The sequence below is a fragment of the Pleurodeles waltl genome, chromosome 10 (assembly GCF_031143425.1).
Source record: "Pleurodeles waltl isolate 20211129_DDA chromosome 10, aPleWal1.hap1.20221129, whole genome shotgun sequence".
Classification (NCBI taxonomy): Eukaryota; Metazoa; Chordata; class Amphibia; order Caudata; family Salamandridae; genus Pleurodeles; species Pleurodeles waltl.
The window spans coordinates 246,844,156-246,864,288 of record NC_090449.1 but is presented as its reverse complement, the minus strand read 5'-3'; the positions used below and the strand labels follow the sequence as shown (position 1 = coordinate 246,864,288).

Below are 20,133 nucleotides of genomic sequence, written 5' to 3'. Positions count from 1 at the left end.
GATTGGAGTGTGGGAGTGTGGGAGATTGTAGGGTTGGAGTTTGGGAGATTGTAGGGTTGGAGTTTGGGAGATTGGAGGGTTGAACTGTTGGAGTGTGGGAGATTGGAGGATTGGACTGTTGGAGTGTGGGAGATTGGAGGATTGGACTGTTGGAGTGTGGGAGATTGGAGGATTGGACTGTTGGAGTGTGGGAGATTGGAGGATTGGACTGTTGGAGTGTGGAAGATTGGAGGATTGGACTGTTGGAGACTGGAGGACTGGAGTGTGCGGTGTGAGAGATTGGAGGACTGGAGTGTGGAAGATGGGAGGATTGCATTTTTTTGTGTTTGAGTGGGGCAGATTTTTTTGGGTTGGAGTAGGTCAGGTTGTTTTCGATTGGAGTGGAGAAGATTCGAGTGAGGCAAATTGTTTGGATTGGATGGGGCAGTTGGTTTTGGATTTGAGTGGGGTAGATTGGAATGGGTAAGATTGTTTTGGATTGGAGTGGGGAGATTGTTTTGGATTGTAGTATGGGAGATTGTTTTGGATTGGTGTGGGGCAGATTGGCATGGGACAGATTGTAGTGGGGCAGATTATTTTGTATTGGAATGGGGCAGATAGTGAGGCAGACTGGAGTGTACAGATTGGAGTGGAGACTGATGGTTTGGATTGGAGTGTGGGAGATTGTTTTGGACTGGAGTGGGGCAGATTGTTTTGGATTGAATGGGGCATATTGTTTTGGATTGCAGTAGGGCAGATTATTTTTGATTGGAGAGAGTGAGGTTTGATTGGGGCAAATTGTTTTGGATTGGATGGGGCGAATTGGGGTGGGGCAGACTTTTGTATAGGAGTGGTGTAGATTGGAATGGGGCAATTTGTTTTGGATTGGAGTGGAGCAGATTGTTTTGGGTTGGGGTGTGGCAGATTATTTTGTATTAGAGCGAAGCAGATTTTTTGGGGGTTTGAGTGAGTCAGATTTTTTGGATTGGAGTGGGGCATATTGGAATGGGGCAGATCTTTTGGGGTTGAAGTAGGGAGGATTGTTTTTGGATTGGAGTGGGGCAGGTTGTTTTTGGATTGGAGTGGGGCAGATTGTTTGGGGTGGAATGGGGCAGATTTTTGGGTGTAGATTGGGGCAGATTGGAGTAGGGCAAATTGTTTTGGATTGGAGTGTATGAGATAGTTTTGGATTAGCCTTTGGAAAGATTGGCATGGGACAGATTGTATTGGGGCAGATTATTTTGGATTGGAAAGGGGCAGATAGTGAGGCAGACAGTAGTGGACAGATTGGAGTGGGGACTATTGTTTTGGATTGGAGTGTGGCAGAAATATTTTTGGATTGGAGTGAGGCAGATTTTGATTGGAGTGGGGCGGCTTCTCTTTGGATTGGAGTGGAGCAGATTCTTTTAGATTGGAGTGGGGCACATTATTTTGATTAGAGTGTTTCAGACCATGGTAAGTTAGGGTTTAGAGTTTAGTGGATTGGAGTAAATGGTGTGGTTTGGATTGGATTCAGTGGAGTGGATTGGTGGAGGGTGAGGTGGGATGGACAAGCGTGGATTGGAGTGGGGCGGGTTGATTGGAGTGGGGTGGATTAGGGTGTACTGCACAAATGTGTTAAAGTATAATTTCAGAAATTACACATAAAGAAGCAATTTTTCTGATCAAAATAATCCTCATTTTTTTAGTACAGCGCCCATGAGCAAAAACAAAATGAAACATGACTGCAAAGTGAGAACAGAATACATGGCAAAATAAAATAAATGTAAATATAGAAAATTAAACTTTGCTATTTTCTTGTCTTGCTGGCCACGTTTTTGCAAGTCATACACCTTCTGTTTGCATGGCACTAGAAGTTAAAAAGAACAAAATTGTACCGTGGTCACACCAGGAGCAGCGGAAGGGCGTAATTAGTTTGAATCAATTAATGCTAGTCCCTGCTCGACAAAGAGGAATGGAAATTATACCAGGCCTGCAATGACGAATTACGAAGTTGTAAAGAAGAGTGCCAGGCAAGCCAACAACTGGTTAACAGTGGGCGGTTTCCAAGCCCTTTTTGCTCACAACAGTGTCCACAATGAGCATATTTCTCATGGGAAGATTCAAGGCTAGGCTGAATTCACGAGTCCCTAAAGTGAGCAGTAGTAGCAAGACAATGTCCCATTGAGCTGGGCCAAAATCAAACTTTACAGGGGTATTTGCCTTTGATGATTCAACTTTCAAACTTTATTTGGTTGATTTTCATGAAGTTCACAGACATCATCATCTAACCATGGATAGTGTAGGAAATAGAAAACAAAGAATGCTTGTCACTTTTTCATGACGCAACACTATTTGTGTTCCATCTGAGCTAAAGTAATAACTTGCACCTAACCGCAGACAAAAGATTGTCACACATTGAGGCGCGCACCACCCGTCTGAAATGTTGGGAGAGAAACAGACAACTGGTCAAACAAAAAAGGGGACAGGTGGACTAGGATAGTGCTGTGTTTACCTACCTCTTTATAGCACCCAAAAGGGAGAGGGTGCTCATAAGTGGAGTCGAAGAAAGCTTAAAACTTTAAAAAGTTAAATACTTAATTGCTTTTGTATGACCCACATCAACAGATAGCACCAAACTCTCAGTTCTGTGACCCCAGCAAGCACAAGCCTCGAAAGGGTAAAAGTGTTATGAGATATGGCATGTTGTTGTTCCATGTTGGCTGACTCTGATGACTTTTAGTGGGATCAGGCTTCAAATTTCAGTGGATTATGCCTTCCTCTAAGTGGCATAGATGGATTTAGAACATGGGAACTAGATAGTCCGCTAGGAGCCCCTGTCCTTTACGCTGGAGAAGCACATGCTTTACTGGATGGCATAAGTCAGTGGTTCCCAACCTTTTGACTTCTGTGGACCCCCACTTTATCATTACTGGAGCCCAGGGACCCCCACTGAATCTTTATTGGATTTGGGGGACCCCCCACTGTGTCATTACCGATAGCTGGGGACCTAATCTGTTAATATTATTTATTTTTCTAAGCAGTCACGGACCCCCTGTGGAGGCTTCACGGACCCCCAGGGGTCCCCGGACCACAGGTTGGGAACCACTGGCATAAGTTGTTTGACACTGTTATTCAAATATGCAGCGTAACTGAGGGGGAATTTTCACTTGTAATAACTTTCTTCATGGTAGCACCTTTAATGATAGAAAATTGCTAACAGAAGCCTCAGAATACAAGAGAGGCAACAGTGGATATTGTAAGCTTAAGTTCATTAATCACAAGGAACATTTCTCTTGCTAGAAAAAAAAACCTTTCTGAAAAATGTTATTTTCCATTCCTAAAAGTCGCACAGGACATGAAGTTTGCCCTGCAATCGGTAGGTCTGCCTTCACTTCACTCAAGTGCCTCCAGTTCTGTTGTCTTTTTCTCTTCAAGAGTCCTTCGGGTTTCTTATATTTAAGAAACCTTCACATGAGATGTTACCTAGTCCAGCTTCAGAGAAATGATGTTACTAATCAATTGTAAAGTACACTTAGGATCAGGTTAACACATTGATATTAGAAGCAGTGTTAAATTGGACAGGAGAACAGGTTTTCCAATAAGCCAAGGAAGACAAAACCCCATTCCCCGTATTGGACAGAAGGAACGGCTGAAACAAGTAGATGGAAACAACAAAATGATCTGATCAAATAAGGGTGGTAAAGGAGGCATGCATTAAACCATTGGGCTCTCATGGGAGCATCCCCAGTAATGTCCAGTGGAGCAGCAGAGAAGTGGGAAATTAGGAATAGTCACCAATGCATAGTCGGAAGATATCAAAATTGTAAAAGCCAAAATAATGACAATTTGATAGAAAAGTGGCAAATTACCAAACTAGATAAAGGTCCATTAATATATATTGGCAAATCCATAAAAATGAGACTTTCAACTAGCTGACGTTTAGACCTCTCATATCACCTAATAGTTAGTTATACTGGCTTGTTAAAATCCCTGCTATTTCCTGTTCCAGAATTACTATTCAATGTTTTCAGTATTTACTAGGGCAAGTTATAATTGAGATTACATGTTTTGGGGAAATATCATGGTGTTTTACCGCTTGTTCACATATGTTTTCCTCCAGGGTGTCCCACAGATTTTAGCTGTTTCTGCGACTGAAATCTGGATGTTAACAAACAGATGTATAATTCCAGTCTTCCGATCCCATCGAAATTAACTGACCCTCACTATGAGGGAGGGCCTAGGTGGTTTTAGCTTCCAGTACAGTTGCAAGGGTCTTGGTGGTCAGTGTCGTCTTATTTTACATTTCATGGATATGGGAGGTGAAACAGTCCTGTGTTGGGCACTGGGATTTAAATTTAACAATACCATTTCTATAGGCTACGGACGGGAACCCATTTGAATGCCTTGTGAGGAGCGGGACGATCGATTGTGACTGACCGCACTGGGGATTACTGTGTGCTCTATGAATCTCTCTCTTTCCTCTGCAAACATTCACCAGCCCCGGTTTGCCGCCCCCCGCCCCCCTCCACACACACACACTCCCTCCTAACCCCTTCATCGCGGGCACGCTACATTATGTAATTCTGTATAGAGTTCTGGCACGCCAATGTAACCCTGCTGCACTTTTATACTGTTGGCATATTGCCATTGTTAATAAAAACAATTAAAAAAACATACCATCCCATAGAAGTCCACATAGGCGTTCAAACGTTTTGAAATATGGTCTGTGCCACTAAGTCTCTGAGCAGGTGAAACGTCTGTGTTCACAACTTTCTCAAGGTTGTTTCTTCATTTGTTGAGCTACTCCAGGTACAATACGGTGGTGTAATCCACTGTGTTGTAGTTCTAGTTCTGGACTTTTTTGGGAATCTGAAATGGACTCGTGGATGTATTTTCTTTCCTCAGGATGGAGATATTCCTCTGATGTGTAGAAGGTGCTCGTTCAGGGTCAGAAAATGGTTGGAGTGGGAAAATCTGTTCAAGGTCCTTTCAAAGCTGCTAAGCCAAAAAGAAACTTAGGCGGCGGTAGCCGCCCGCCATGCGGTCACCGCCATTTGGCCGCTCCGCGGTCAAAAGACCGCTGCGGCCATTCTGGCTTTCCCGCTGGGCCGGCGGGCGCCCGCCAAGGGAGCGCCCGCCGGCCCAGCGGGAAAGGCCCTGCAACCCAGCAGCCGGCTCCGAATGGAGCCGGCGGTGTTGCAGGGGTGCGACGGGTGCAGTTGCACCCGTCGCGATTTTCACTGTCTGCTAAGCAGACAGTGAAAATCATGCTGGGGCCTTGTTAGGGGGCCCCTGCACTGCCCATGCCAGTGGCATGGGCAGTGCAGGGGCCCCCAGGGGCCCCACGACACCCGTTCCCGCCATCCTGTTCCTGGCGGTAAAAACCGCCAGAAACAGGGTGGCGGGAAGGGGGTCTGAATCTCCATGGCGGCGCTGCTTGCAGCGCCACCATGGAGATTCAGCCCAGAAAGGGGAAATCCGGCGGGAAACCGCCGGATCCCCTTTTCTGACCGCGGCAGTCAGAATGGGCAGGGAAGCACCGCCAGCTTGTTGGCGGTGCTTCTGTGGTCATCCACCCTGGCGGTCGATGACCGCCAGGGTTGGAATGACCCCCTTAATGTCTTATTTTTTTTTCCTTTGCTGTAGCCATCTTTCTGCCACCCACGGGTTGGAGCTTATTAATTCATTTTTATAAATTGACATTTGGAAATGTCTGTGAAGAAAACTTTCCATGGTATCTGAATAGCAAGCAAAATGGAGGACACGTTCTTTAGTTGGAGAAAATACATTTCATCTAGAATACCATGGACGAAAATTATTACCTTTGCAGATCGCATATTCTAATATTTGCTTCCTCATTGTCCTGCCTTACAACGAATTTATCACCACAAAGGTTTCCTAAATAAAACTATGTGGATGTTACTTATGTAACCTTTTGCTGGAACCATTAGCAAAGCTCACAGGATGATAGATAGTAAAACATTCAACTGTCAGAAATATATGTCACTCTCTGAATTACCTGAGTATTCACAAAATTCAGTTTGTCTGTTTTTGTTTTTTTTTGTTGTAAATTACCATTAAGGTCAACTGTGGAATACAACTTCATATTTACGCGTTTACTGACTAACACCCATAGTGAATGCTTGATAGTATCGTTAAGTAGGACTAAGATTCCTGCTGGACAGAAAGGTAAAATTGATGCGTTTTCGTTACAGAATGATCCTCACCTTAAGTAAAAGCAACACTTCTGCCTCACACATCTATCTGTAGCAGATACGCAAGACGAAGAATTTTCACGTCGGACATCAAATACACACTGATGATGTTCTGGTAATGCCCACATTGATGTGGCTGTAGAACCACAACACATGGAAGATATTTTAATAGCTCATAGTGTAAGCTCCCGACAAAGGGTCCTGGGCCCAAATCGTAGTATGAAACAAGCATTTGTAATGGGTCTCGCTACTGGCGTAGTAAATTCATAACTATACTTTTCTTGCCACATAAATTGGTCAGCTCTGCCACATAAGTCCTGGGCCCTGCATATAACTAAAGCACTTGAGGTTTCCTTCTGCCTCTGTCTGTTCTCTATCCAGCAGTTTTTTTTTTTTAATCTTCCTGAGGTTTAGGCCTAACAAATCACCAAACCATGGAGAAAAGGCGGCTATCACACAGTGAATGGTGGTGTCACAGAAAAAGTCTATGTTGATGCCCCCTTTCCATGAATGGCATCGGAGCTCTCGCTGCTAAATTAAGTGTCTGTCCCGCGAACTGTGAAAATTCTAAAACAACCGTGCTGTTTCCTGCCTCTTCAAAGTTGATAACATTGGCGCATCATGTGGAACAAGTGAGAAATGCGCGAGGCATTCAATTGTGACAAATTCCTCCAATCAAATAAAGGATTATGATAACTGAAGCTGTTAATGTTTTTTTTCTTCATAACAAAGTCAGCTAACTCTCCTTTTGTTCAATCTAAAAACATACTTATTAAAGAATGGGCAGACAATTGGCAGTAAACAGAAGAAGAGAGCGAGCCATTGAAACAGCCGCCAAAATCTCACATTACAATTATTTCTCCGCTTTTAGTAAGCAAGCTGGGCTCTATGTTTTGTACTTTGTGGGCTGCTTGATTAACAAGCCTTTTGTTAGCGCTGTTTTAGAAACATAAGCCTCAGTGTCTTGAACCAAAATGGCATTAATATTACTTCCCAGGTTTTGGGTATGGTGGAAATAAAATAAACGAGGCAGAGTGTGAGGTTTCCAGCCTGCCATTTCTCTGAAAACAACCAAAAACAAGTAACTAGCGAGAAAATTATTTTCTCTTGTATGTACTTTATATGTGGTCCAGCCTTTCGTCCTGCTTAACATGGACCCAATCCTGTACCTTTATAGATATGAAGGTGTGTATAGGTCGAGTGACCAGCACCACGCAGAAATCATAGGAAAAAAGGATTGCTCTTTGTTTAAGTAGTGTAGAGTAGTTTTCTATATTCTATGGTATAATATGTCTGCCTAAAGGTCAGGTAACAATTCAAAGGCAGACTTATTGGCTTTACCAATATTTGTTGTTAAATTGGTCTGAGAATGCATATTACACCTAAATTACCAGTGGTGTGACAAAATGTAATGCTTTGAGGAGGTCATCCACTCCTCCATAAATGGGATAGCGTTTGGGTTTCTGCATTTTGATTTTCTTTTTGATAAAGTGTTCTGATTTGGTGAATATGGCTTTATCATAAACAAAGATCTGTAAAGTTCTAAAACACGCGCTGCTTCTGCTGCTGTGACCACCAGAGCAATTACAATTTTGAATATACCTAAAAATACCAACAAGAATCAAAACAATCAGTGCTCTCTTGCTGGGTCATATTTGGGGCTTCTGTACACCCTGAATAAAAGGCTATCCACTGCGATAAGTCATTACTTCAGGCGCAGCCCATCCTTTAGGGAGGAGGGGCCACACCCTCCCACCTTTTGTCCCTCATGAAGAGTGCCGGTCAGGTTGAACATTTTCAGCTCAGGCTGCCAGGAGCGAGACATGTGCGATCTGTGCAGACTCCTGGCTGCCTGAGCTGAACTTTGCTGGGCTGAAGAGGTCACAGCTCCTGTGGGCATGACCTCCTCGGCTCACCAAAGGTACCTATAGGCCCTCCCTTGGGTGTCAAGGGAAGCGGCACCCATTGACTTCGACCTGGGTGCTTCAGGTTTAAGCCCTGAAGCGCCCAGGGCGAGTGTCAATCAGTGACACCTCGTCACAGAGTGGGGTGGGATCAGCAGTCTCACTGACCCCATCACACTCTGTGACGAAGTTGGGACTGCTGCCTTCCCTATTTGGCTGACCTAAGGTCAGCCAATGAGGGAAACCTTCCTGGGACCTCCGAGGCTGAAGGTAAGTGTGTGTGATCTTTTTAAATGAATGTTTGGTGCGTGCATATATGTTTGATTGTTAATGTGTTGTTAATGGATGTGCGTGCATGTGTGTGTGAAAGAATGCGTGTGAGTGTGCCTCCTGCCCGCCCCGTCCCTCCTAAAACTGCCGGCCGCCTCTGCATTACTTCCAGGCTGCCTGGGGACTGCAGGGACATAGTGTTACTTGTAAGTGTGCTGAGTGCCAGTGAGGCTAACTTGCCATCAGGCTCATAATAGACTGAGCTGCCTGCACCTCTGTACAGTCACGCAGTCTGTCTGCTCAGTCTCTGCTCAGTTTTTCAGCTGCTACCAGCACACTAACAAGTTGTTTTGGGTTGGGGGTGTGACTTACTACTAGCCACTGACTAGACTGTGACTGACTGTACACCTGCTCGCATGGTTATAGCGCAGAGGAGATCGTTGTTCAGTGTGCCAGACTGACAACGATCTCCCCAGCACTAGCAAGTTTTTCTATTTTTTAAATAAGCTGCCTGCCTAACTGTGACCTAAATGAGTGCCTCCCACTGTCAGCCTTTCCCAATCTCACCATGCTCATCCTTATCTTCCTTGCTTGATTTTTCTCGCGAGAAAGCGTCACTCTTAGTCGTTGAAATGTCATTCATAATTACACTGAAATTATGAAAATGTTACACATAAGCAATCTGAAACCTTGGAAGCTATGTACTTTACTTACAATCACCACTTCATATACACATGCCGAAGTGCCTGGTGTGTGCGAGGGTTGGGAAATAGAAGGGTTTGATTTTTTTTTATGCAGTTCCTGTAAAATATGTTGCACCAGTACAGTCTGTGAAACTAGTTTGATATGAAGCATCTTTGTTCACACCATAACAGCCCAATTTATGCATTGAGAGTTCGTGGACTTAACTGCATTAGACTCTTACCACCGTCTACTGAGCGTCCCCAAACAGGATGAGGAACCAAGCAGGAAGATAAAGACATCACACAGGGGTGTGTGCAGGAATGGCAACAGGCTGCTATAGTCTGCCCAGCAAACTCAGTTTTGTTAGATGAAACATCAGGGAGGAGTAACTAATGTATTAATGGCTCATGTCTGCGAAGAAATTTATAAAATACATGTTTAAACTGGATGGAATTCTCTCAGCTTCAGAGCAAGTTAAATGGACATTCTAAAGGACGCAAGGGAGGGGGCCTCAGAGTCTTACGCGGGAGGGCTGGATACAAGGCAAACCCAATGGGCCACGCTGCTTCGAGGTACAGGAGGCCTTAATGCAGCATTGCGCCTCTCCCTTAAGGCCTCCCACTCTAAGGGAGATGTTCAAAACCACATCAAGAAAACATAGCAGCAGATGGAGGGAGTCTCGGCCCACCAATTTCTGGGAAGTCTCAGGGTTCACCTGTGTTGGGTTTTATATTTTAGTCAACTCTCAATGCTTCTTCTTCAGAAGATTCACACTTCTTCACAACAAATCTGTAGAATATTAGGGTATTGTTCTTGCTGCTTTCTATCCAAGCTAGAGGATGTATAATTGTTTCATGACAGACAGACACCCTATGTCTTTACAGGAAACTGCTCATTTTTGGTTAAGATGAACATGTTAAGCCCGGCCTTCATGGGATCCGAGTAGTTCTCCATCCAGCAGCACAAAATGTAGAGTGGTATGTTTGAATTAACTTCAGTCACTGCATTGCATTCCACTATATTTTGCTTTATGTGCCATTACAAACCCAATGCAAACATGTGCACATGTCTAATCTTTGCGTCACTTGAATGAAAGCTAGTATTCCTAATCTTTTGACTTGACCAGCGTTCTCATGGCAGCGCTTCCAGGCAATGGAAAAATTACTTTTTTTCAACCTTTTGTTTTTAAATACTTCAGCATTTTTTACTTTCCTCAAAAAAATCTGTGGATGTAGTTAGAACAGTAAATAATCCTCCTGAACTCTTTGGGGAAAGTTACATGTTCCCCAAATATTCCACGACTGCTGTTAGAATACTGACGTTGCCATTCCAGCGCCCACAAAATCCTCTGCTGACCTGAGGATGCATCTTGAGACGAGAAACTCTAAAAGAACACTGATGCAACTGAAACTGACTACGTGAAATACAAGGGACAGCAACTCACTCATCCTTCCATACAAGCAGCCCATCCCACTCCTACATATTATATAGGAGGAAAGACTGGTTGGGTTTGCAACGCTACGTCCTTCCGAAAGCTGAAAGATTTTGGGAAATTAGGCAGTCTTGCATTTTCCAGTTCAATTACCTTTACTTAAAGCTTCTGTTCTGCAGGTGAGTGTATTAATTAGAGAGATTAACATGAAGTGTCTGTCTGCACCTATGGCCTCCTGGGAACCTACTGTAGTTCCTTGGGAAAGGGAGTACATCACTCTCACCGTCACAGGGAGTCCCTGACATGCGCACAGTAACCAAAACTAAAGCTCCACTTATCACACAGTTTGGTGGCAAGACCCTGTCCGCACTCACTCTCAAAAGAATGCATTCGGAGACAAGGGACTGTAAAGAATACACAAATGGTGTTAAATAAGGAAGGATCCTTCGGAGCCAGCCACTGCCACAATCCATGCAACTGCTCTTCCTTTCTTTGAATATAAGTGTATTTGATGCCCAAATCTCTGATTAAGAGAGCAGGATGTCTTAAAGAGACCCTTCACATATTCACAAGGTGAGTATAAACATGCCAGGGGCTCAAGAAAAACAAGTTTGCGCTCTATGAAACTTCAAAGCAACATGGCTGCCACGGAATGTGGAGAGACAAAATAAACAACATGATGTACTTGGTAGTCATGCAAAGCGCTACAATACCGCAGATCGAATTTGCACTATATGAAACTTCTAAGCTCCATGTCCGCTGTGAGCATGAGCGCAACGGAGAGAGACCAAATAAAAGAGTAGTTTGCACACAGTAAAACATATATGCAATTGTGTAATAATCCATGTAACAGGGTCTGTCGCCAAGGTGGTAACAAAACCACCCCAAGACGGAACAAACGTAAAATATTTACCAACAACATCAAGGGATTTTTTTTAAGGACAAGTCCTGGATCGAATGTAAGTAATGGGTGTGAGGTGGGCATGGTTAAAGCCCACAGAAGATTACAGCACATCAGGAAGCAGCACTTGCACGCTGCTACGCTTAACATAAAAAGCCTTTTACCTGACCTAGAGCGAGGTGTGCTGTCTGCGCAGCAGTGAACTGTGTTTGATTCTGCATTTTCATTTCTCTTGCCACAGTGTGGTTCTGGTTAGAATCCTTTAGTATGTTCTATGTAATCTGACTAGAGTACAAGTGAAGGAGCCTTAACCTATTCCAAACCTTGCAACTACTCTGTATCTTGTATCATGGGCATGTTGAGTCAGTGTTAAAGTCTGTCTAGTGTTTTTTTAGTTGGACTACCATGTCCATGTTAGAGTTCCCAGATTATATGTAGAATGCTTTGTACAATCCTAATAAACGTGTCTTGTTACCATCCCAAACATTTGCGCAGATATCAAGCAGTTGGATGCCAGGAGTCTGTGCCAGAAAAGGGCAGTACATGCTTCCTCTGGCCTAGAGCAGCTTTTCTCTTTGTTCAGTTGCAACATACACTTATTCTGTCTACTTTTGCATGTGACTTTCTAATGTAGCTTTAATAACATTCTCCTCAATCTGATGTTATATTTCTCACGTATGAAACTGTTGGCGCGCTGTGCCGGGAAGATTTTCTCCCTGCTTCTGGTTTAGAAACCAGACACGCGCTGGTGAGACACCATCCCTATTCTTACCTGTTGAGGTTGACAAGATCTTTGGACTTGGAGAAGAGTGTAGTAGTCAGAATCATTCAATCACAAATCAATGACATTAACCATAAACAATATTAGACACCATAAACAATTTAACACTAAATCAGACACCAAACTGAATGAAATGCCAAAGCTTTATTACAATCCCAAAATCAATGTCACGTATATGGTGCACAAAACTAAATTATAAACATACATGAAAACCATGGGCTGACCAAGACGTCTGAAAAGATTCAACCTACTAACCATCAATACTGTTAAACACACCAAAAGAGTAATATAGATTAACAACAGCACAATATGCACATTATTATTAAATTTAAAAACAGATGATGGTGACATCAGTGAATCATCAAAATACAGTTTTTAACAATCAATTTCAGGTTTCAGGACTGGGCCTTTCCTGTCACTAGGACAAATTTAGACTTGCATGTGTGGGAACGGGCTAACACATGCGGGCAAAAACAAAAAGAAAGACAAAAATAATTTGGAAAATCATCTAACTGGGACAACTCATAATAAAAATACTCTGGTGTAATTATCGAACTAAAAGAAAACAGGAAAACACTTTTAGTTGTACCTTTCCTCATGGCACAGTAGTACTTTGTAAGACAGGACTGTCACTTTCTTCTGACGTCAGTTGACAGCAGCATCAGGACAGTACAGACCACAGGCTGCACATAGGACAAGTCAGCAGTTCAGAATTAGTTGGGCACATTAGTACTGAACCACATAAATTAATAGGGCAATTAAGACTAAGATGAGAAAACTCATCTTGGAACTTAAAAAACAGAGGGTGACAGCAGACTCATAGAGGGTTCTGGACAGCCTCAAGGCAGGAGAAGACTAACTCTGTGTTTCAAGAGTTCCTCACCAATTAGAAATATGCATAATCCATAAATTGGTCCTTCAGGTGTTCTCACTTCAGGCTTCATATTCAGTGTCCAATGGTTGTCGATAGCACCATCTGATTTGCAACTATTCTGGATTTTCCCACCAAGAGTGCACAGTCATTTCAATGATTTCACACAGTTCCGACAAAATATTGCATTATTTAATAATTTGCAACATCATGAACTTCTCTCATGGTACACTAAATAAACTAATACATTTTCATGAGAATCATAAGTTTCATGTCTTTTTCGACAGCTACAACAAGTAATGCAACATTGGTAACAATAAACATGTTTCTTGCCTTCAATACAATAAGACATTTTAACAACACATTAACATCCTAGGAAAATAATTCAGGTCGGAGGTGACAAAATAAACAAGCGATTTTTCTATTACTGCTGCAAAATGAATCTTATAGGCCTAGTCAAGCTAAGAAGTCTTTTTACATAGTAATACATTTAATACATTAATGGACCTATTACGCACCTTGCAATTCAATATCCTTTAATTACAGCCATTTAATTACGACATGTTAGAGCAATTTCAAACATGCATTTATTTTTCTGCACAAATGTAACTCTCATTAATAAATTCATTTAATCAATTTAATTATGATTAATTCAAATTCATTTAATATTTCAATTCCTAATATTCATCTTAATAAACATCCTTAATGTTAACTCATTTTAGTACTTCATTTATTATGAATGTAAAATCTCTCATGTTAAAAGGTAGTGCAGAATGTGAATGGTGACCACATGGTCCACCATAATTCAAAAATGCAATATTTACATTTCCATGTTAATTTTTCTGTTAGACTTTTAAATGTAGGTTAATTAGTCACCATATTTTAACTTCTATGCAACTAATATATTAGTAAAATCTGATCTCACTCAAAACTATGTATAAAAAAAATGGAACGTTCCAGTAAAATAGAAAGAAAGTTGATCAGCATCTTTTGGCTATGAAACTGTGAGTCTGTGATCTTTCTATAATGCCTAAGAAAGGGCAATACCTTTCCCCTTAAGTCTGCACCGGATTTGCAATTAGAAGTGTTTGCTCTATTTAATCTATTAACAAGGTGTGATGTCCTCAAAGTATTGACAAGCCTGTGACTGCCTTAAATTCTTGGAAGAAAATTGCAAGCTACCAACTATGCAACTTTTTCCTTCCTTCATTCTAAAAGTATTTTTAATTTGGAAAGCCCTGGACTACAATACGCTAAAGGGGTTGTGCTTTAACATTTAGTGTAGTTTGTTACTCTGGTATTTCCTGTAAAACGGAACACTCTGGCCCTCATTATGAGGCTGGCGATCATAAGACCGCCAGTCTCGCTCTGGCGGTCCTACCGCCGCAGAGCCGGCGGTAAAGACCGCCACATTACGAGTTGTGAGGCTTGGCAGATGCCAAGCCTCCACAGCTCCGCCTGGCCCGCCGGTGCAGTCACACCTCCGCAGCGGGAGATGAGCACCTCCAATCTGGCAGCAGGTCTCAGCCTGCCGTCCGGATTATGAGGTTGCACACCGCTAGGCTTTCCGTGGCGGTCACCCAGCCATGAAAACCCAGACGGTCACGCACCAGGCAACAGGAATCTTCGTCAGCAGACTTTGGTTGACAATACAGTTAATATTTCCCAAAGAAAAAGAAAAGAAGAAAATGAGGTCCCACATTGGATGTTTGATATTAACATATAGCAAACCAAGCAAAACAATTGAGAACATCTTTAAAAGATATTGGAAGATCCTAAGAAGTGATCAGGACCTAGAGCAAATAGTAGGAGCAAGGCCACAAGTAACATATAGAAGGTCAAGGTCCTTGAAAGATATGCTAGTTAAAAGTCACTATCTGGCACATCCTAAAACAAATTGGCTAAATGTTGGATCAACGGGCTTTCACAAATGTAATAGATGTAAAGCTTAGTCAATTTGTTGTGTATCTGTTTCAATGTGAATGCGGATTGCAATATGCGGGAAGCACGATTTGTCCATTGAAGAAAGGGATATTGGAACATGTCAGAGCGATTCAACATCAGGATCAGAGTTATGCAGTTGCTAGACATCATAATAAATAACATACTACAGATTGGAGAAGTATATCCTTTTTTGGTTTGGTGCAAATACCAATGAACGAGGGGGAAATAGAACATTAATATTAAGACAACTTCAGAGCAAATATATTATCCAACTCCGGACAAAGAAACCATAAGGGTTGAATATGGACGAGGAACTTTTTGTACATCTATAAATGGTAGTGAATCATTGAAAATGCACTTTGGAACAGACAATTGATTAGTATCATTGTGTGGACAATTTAGATGAGAACATGGGTTCTATTTGAAAGTTATCATTATCATCTATATAAAGTTTTAATGTTGGTATTATTTCATAAAGTGGTTTCTGTAGGATATTGAGTTGATATCAGTAAGAGAAGATTAAGGGAAGTGCGACATGGAATTTGTGATACATGATTAGATATCTAGAGATATCAGGCACTCAGTTAGTGTGCATAAGAAATGTTCATTATAGATACCTATATCAGTAAATCATCAGATAATAAATGCTCTTTTATGAAATTTAATATATATTGATTACATCTATTTGGAAAGCTATTATTATTACCAACAGTGGCTACATTCCATCTGTAAATACATTTACCGTATTTTCTGGACTGTTAGGGCACTTAGCCGATATTATTGTGAGAAGCGGTTAAATATGCAGCATGGAATTTCCCTTTGTATATAGCATTAAGCACTGAGCTGATATGGGTATGAAAGAAATAACCAAAAATGGAATTCCACATGGTATTTCATTATATTGCAGATGAGTTTCAAACACCCCTTTTTTCCTGCATGAGTACGCAGGAATAGACTAAGTAGTTGACATAAAGTCTTTGAAAGTCAATTACAATTATTACATGTAAATGAAATTGTGCAGATAATGTATCTGCTAGTAAATTGAGTACTGTTTATGTTAATGATTATGATTATCATAATATTTTTAAAGAAGCTTTTGTAAATTCTCTTAACTTATGTATGATTTTGTAAATTAGACTACCATACCCTGAATGCACTGATATGGGAGAGAGAAAATTAGATTATTTAAGGAAAAGGGAAATGGGACTCACTAACCGGGAGCAAGACTCTAGTGGAGTTGAAACACATTGGTGGTTGCTGTTTGTTGAATAAATATGCCTTAAAGGATTCTTTGGAGTGCGGTAAACAATTGTTTGGATACATTATATTTTCGAGGGTGGTCTCCTCCGTTACCGGCACAGGCAGCTGAGTGTGCCTCTGATACTGTAACTCTGGCCTTTTGCTTGAAATATATCACTGAAAAAATCAAAGGTTACAGGGACATTATAGTTAGGAAATATAATTTTTTTTAAACCTTGAAAATTCGCTGAAAAACCAGAGGTGTCAGGACATTATAGTTAGGTTGAGATTTTACACACACAAAAACAGAGAAATTCGGTAGTTGTAGTTACCTTTAATCACTTTAACTTATGCCCCTCCGAATGCACTGCTTATTGACCTCACATAATACATCACTCATGACATGTTCAGTGATGTCTCTAATTACATCACTCATTACTTCCTAGATTGCATCATCCAGTGAGTGTGAGTGTTTCGTAAATGTTTTTGATACTGAAAGATATATCCTGAGCTACTGCATAACTTAAATTACTATTATTTCTGTACTACTAATGATTGTTAGCATTTCTAACATGTATCATCTGAACTATAATTCTGTTTTTAAAGAGGGTGTACTATTTAAGTGAACTAACCTCTACCCTGACACCTGCCCCCTGCTCATGTATGCATATGGTAGTACTTTTTGACAGTCTAAGCTGTTCAATGAAATTTCACTCTGCATGGATGGCTGAGAATAGTTGTGTTTTACGGCATACTGACCACTTTGCTTATACCTCTCTCTCCTTTGTGATGAGTGAGTGTAGTAGTAGTTTGCAATAAATTCACCTGTTCAAAAATACATTTTTCAGTGGTAATTGCTCAGTATAGTAGTGGTTTGCAACAGACTTGTCTCTCTGCTGATACGTTTCTCCAGGATGAACAATAATTCTTGCTTAGTGGTTTGTGACACAGTAACCTGTCTGCTAAGACCTCTCTACTGGATGTGTGATGTAGTGGTTTGTGTTAAACTGATGTTTGTACTAAAATATCTTTCCAGGTTGACACATGGTTTTGTAGTGGTTTGCCATAGAGTAGTGTGTACGGTTAGATGTCTCACTTTGGTCATTAGGGTTTTAAGTAATGATTTAGAAGAGACAGCACTATCCTCTGAGAACTCTTTCCTGGGTGATAAGTGAGTGTGGGTGATAAGTGAGTGTAGTTGATAAAGTTACAGCAAGCTCTCTGCTGTAAGTCTCTCAACTGCATCCTTTATTTTATTTAAAAAAAAGTTTTTATGAAGTACATTTACGTTTTCTTTGTTGGATGATGTGATCAGTGAGGTCCTCAATATTGTGAGTTGAGATGTCATGAGTGATGTAATATGTAAGGTCATAAGCAGCGTGTTGCAGGGACGTAATTTGAAGTTAGCTCAGGTAACTATAACTGCTGAATTTCTATGGTTTTGTGTGTGTATAATTTGAACCTAACTTTAACCTCCCTGTAACCTTTGTTTTTTTTCAATGAATTTCTATGTTTTTTAATGCTATTTTTCAACTATAACATCATTGTAACGTTTGTTTTTTTAGAAAATTTCACCATTTTTTAAATTATAAATTGTAGTACAATTTGACCATTAAATTCAGTTTACTAATACACATTCAGGTTTTTTAAGTAACTTTTATTCACACATGCCTTTTTATTATATATATATTAAAAATAAAACTTTAAAAATTAAGGTAGGATAACTTATGTAGTCTTTCTATAAATGCAATGAACCTAGTCTTTCTTGTTTTTGATTCATTTTATGCATCCACTGATCCGTTCCCAAGCAAAAGCTCACATTCAATACTAAAACAACAACACATTTAATACAAACATATGCTATTGCAGTTTCTATGCGTGTATCACTGCCTGTGGGTGAGTGGGTGTGTTAGCGAATATATGGGTGAGTGGGTGTGTGAGTGTTTAAGTGTGTGAGTACCTGTATGCACCTCTTAATGGGAGTGATTTTGTAGGTGTGTGAGTGGTTGTGAGAGTGGCTGTATGGGTCTGGGAGTAGGAGTGATTTTGTGGGTTTGTGCGGCTGTGTGAGTGGCTGTGTGGGTCTTTGGGTGTGTGACTGATTTTGTGGGTAAGTGGGTGTGTGAGTGTTAGTAGGTGTGTGGGTCTGTGAGTGGGTATATGTGTGTTTTTTCATTGGGGGTCTGGAGATGTGGATCTGCCACAGAGCACACAGGGGGGTTGTATGGAGGTCCACACAGGATCCTTGGTTTTGGACAAATTCTTGCCCATGAGGGGTCCCTCACAGACCCCTCCATTAGTCCCATGCAGTCAACGTACCTCTACCCTAATCCCTTATATCACTTTTAAATTGTATTTCCTGCCCCCTGGGAATTGAGTCCCAGTGCACGAAATAGCAGCTGAGCTTTCCTCTCAGGTTGCGGTTAGCCAATCCACGAATCTGCCATGGTGGATCCACGTCTCTAGATATACATAAATCTTTTTACTTTTATAAAACTCAATGCCCCAAGCACACGCTTAAAATCCCAAAACTGATTTTTTTGTTTCAAAACACCAAGGTGGTCATTATGAGTTTAGCGGTGGTGGTAACACCAGGAAACTAAGATTAAGGGGTCCCTGGAACAATAAAAAGTGAGAGCCAGGGAATCAAATATATTCCTACTAAGAAATGCATATTTTTTAAATTATATACACAAAACACTCTACATGTCTGAAATAACACAGATTTTTTCAATAGAAAAACATTTTTTTATTATTGTTATTGATGATAATAAAAATAGAAGAAAACCTCTATGAACTCAACATAAGACATGAAAAAAACACCAAACAAGGACATCACATAAAGACTCAAGACAAATCACATAAGACAACAGATACAACAAATTCAGCCCCTAACATAATATTTACATAATACATCAATATACAGTGCTTACAAAATCAAATTAAATTCAAAATAATGAAACTTCCTTCATCCGTAATATCAACTTGCTCTACTTTTTAGAGTCTTTAGATTGTCATATAATCTGTCTTTTATCCCTATTCTCTTCCATAAATTTTAATGAAATTTAGGTAGTATTTCCTGTGTCAACTGTGATAGTGATGGCCACGTAGTTTAGATGTAATTTGCTATACCAGCCTTAGTATTACTCGCCTTAGTATTACTCGCCAACAGTGTGGTGGAGCAGGACCGCCAAATTATGACCACGGCAGTGAATGGGCTGCAAAGCAGCCAGTTCACCGTATGTACCACCAGGGCGGTGGGACCACAGGGCCGAGGGATTACCACCTTATGTCTGGAAATTCACCTTATACTGCCGACAGTATTATGACTCTCCTTTCCACCAGGGATTTCCTGGCAGCAACCCCACCAGGAAATCCCTGTCAGAAAGGATACTGGCGACAGGAATTAACATTCCTGTTGCCTGTATGCGACTCCCCCTGAAACAGCCATGCCCCCCTCCCACCACCCGAACCCCGTAGACACCAACCTCCCCTGCCGCGAACCCCATACATACCCCCACCCTCCATTCACATACCACACATCCACGCAAACACATTTACATGTCCACGGCACCCCTCCACCCCCGCTGACACGCATTCACACAGATACATGCACACAAACACCCTCCTCTCCATTCACACACACTCACACCCCCATTCACGCACACAACACTCAACACCCTCGTAAGCCCCCCTCCTCTGTCAGACGATCACCTTACCTGCTCATGGTGGTCGTCGGGGAGGGAATGGGGTCCATGGGCCTGCTCTGCCGGCACCGCCCCATCACCACAACACTGCCACGCCGATTACAAAGTTGTAATATAGCGGGCGGTGTTGTGATGGCGTGGCGGTGACAGCAGAGCAACCTCCACCATTTATTGCGGAGAGTTGCCAGGAGTCATAATATGGTGGTCTCAAGACTGCCATCACT

At 41.5% G+C, this 20,133-nt stretch overlaps 1 protein-coding gene across 2 annotated transcripts in view; it reads left to right on the top strand.

Annotated features, from left to right (window-relative positions):
• Nucleotides 1–20,133, top strand: part of LITAF (lipopolysaccharide induced TNF factor) — a 172,162-nt gene that overhangs the window by 115,105 nt on the left and 36,924 nt on the right. The window lies entirely within an intron of this gene.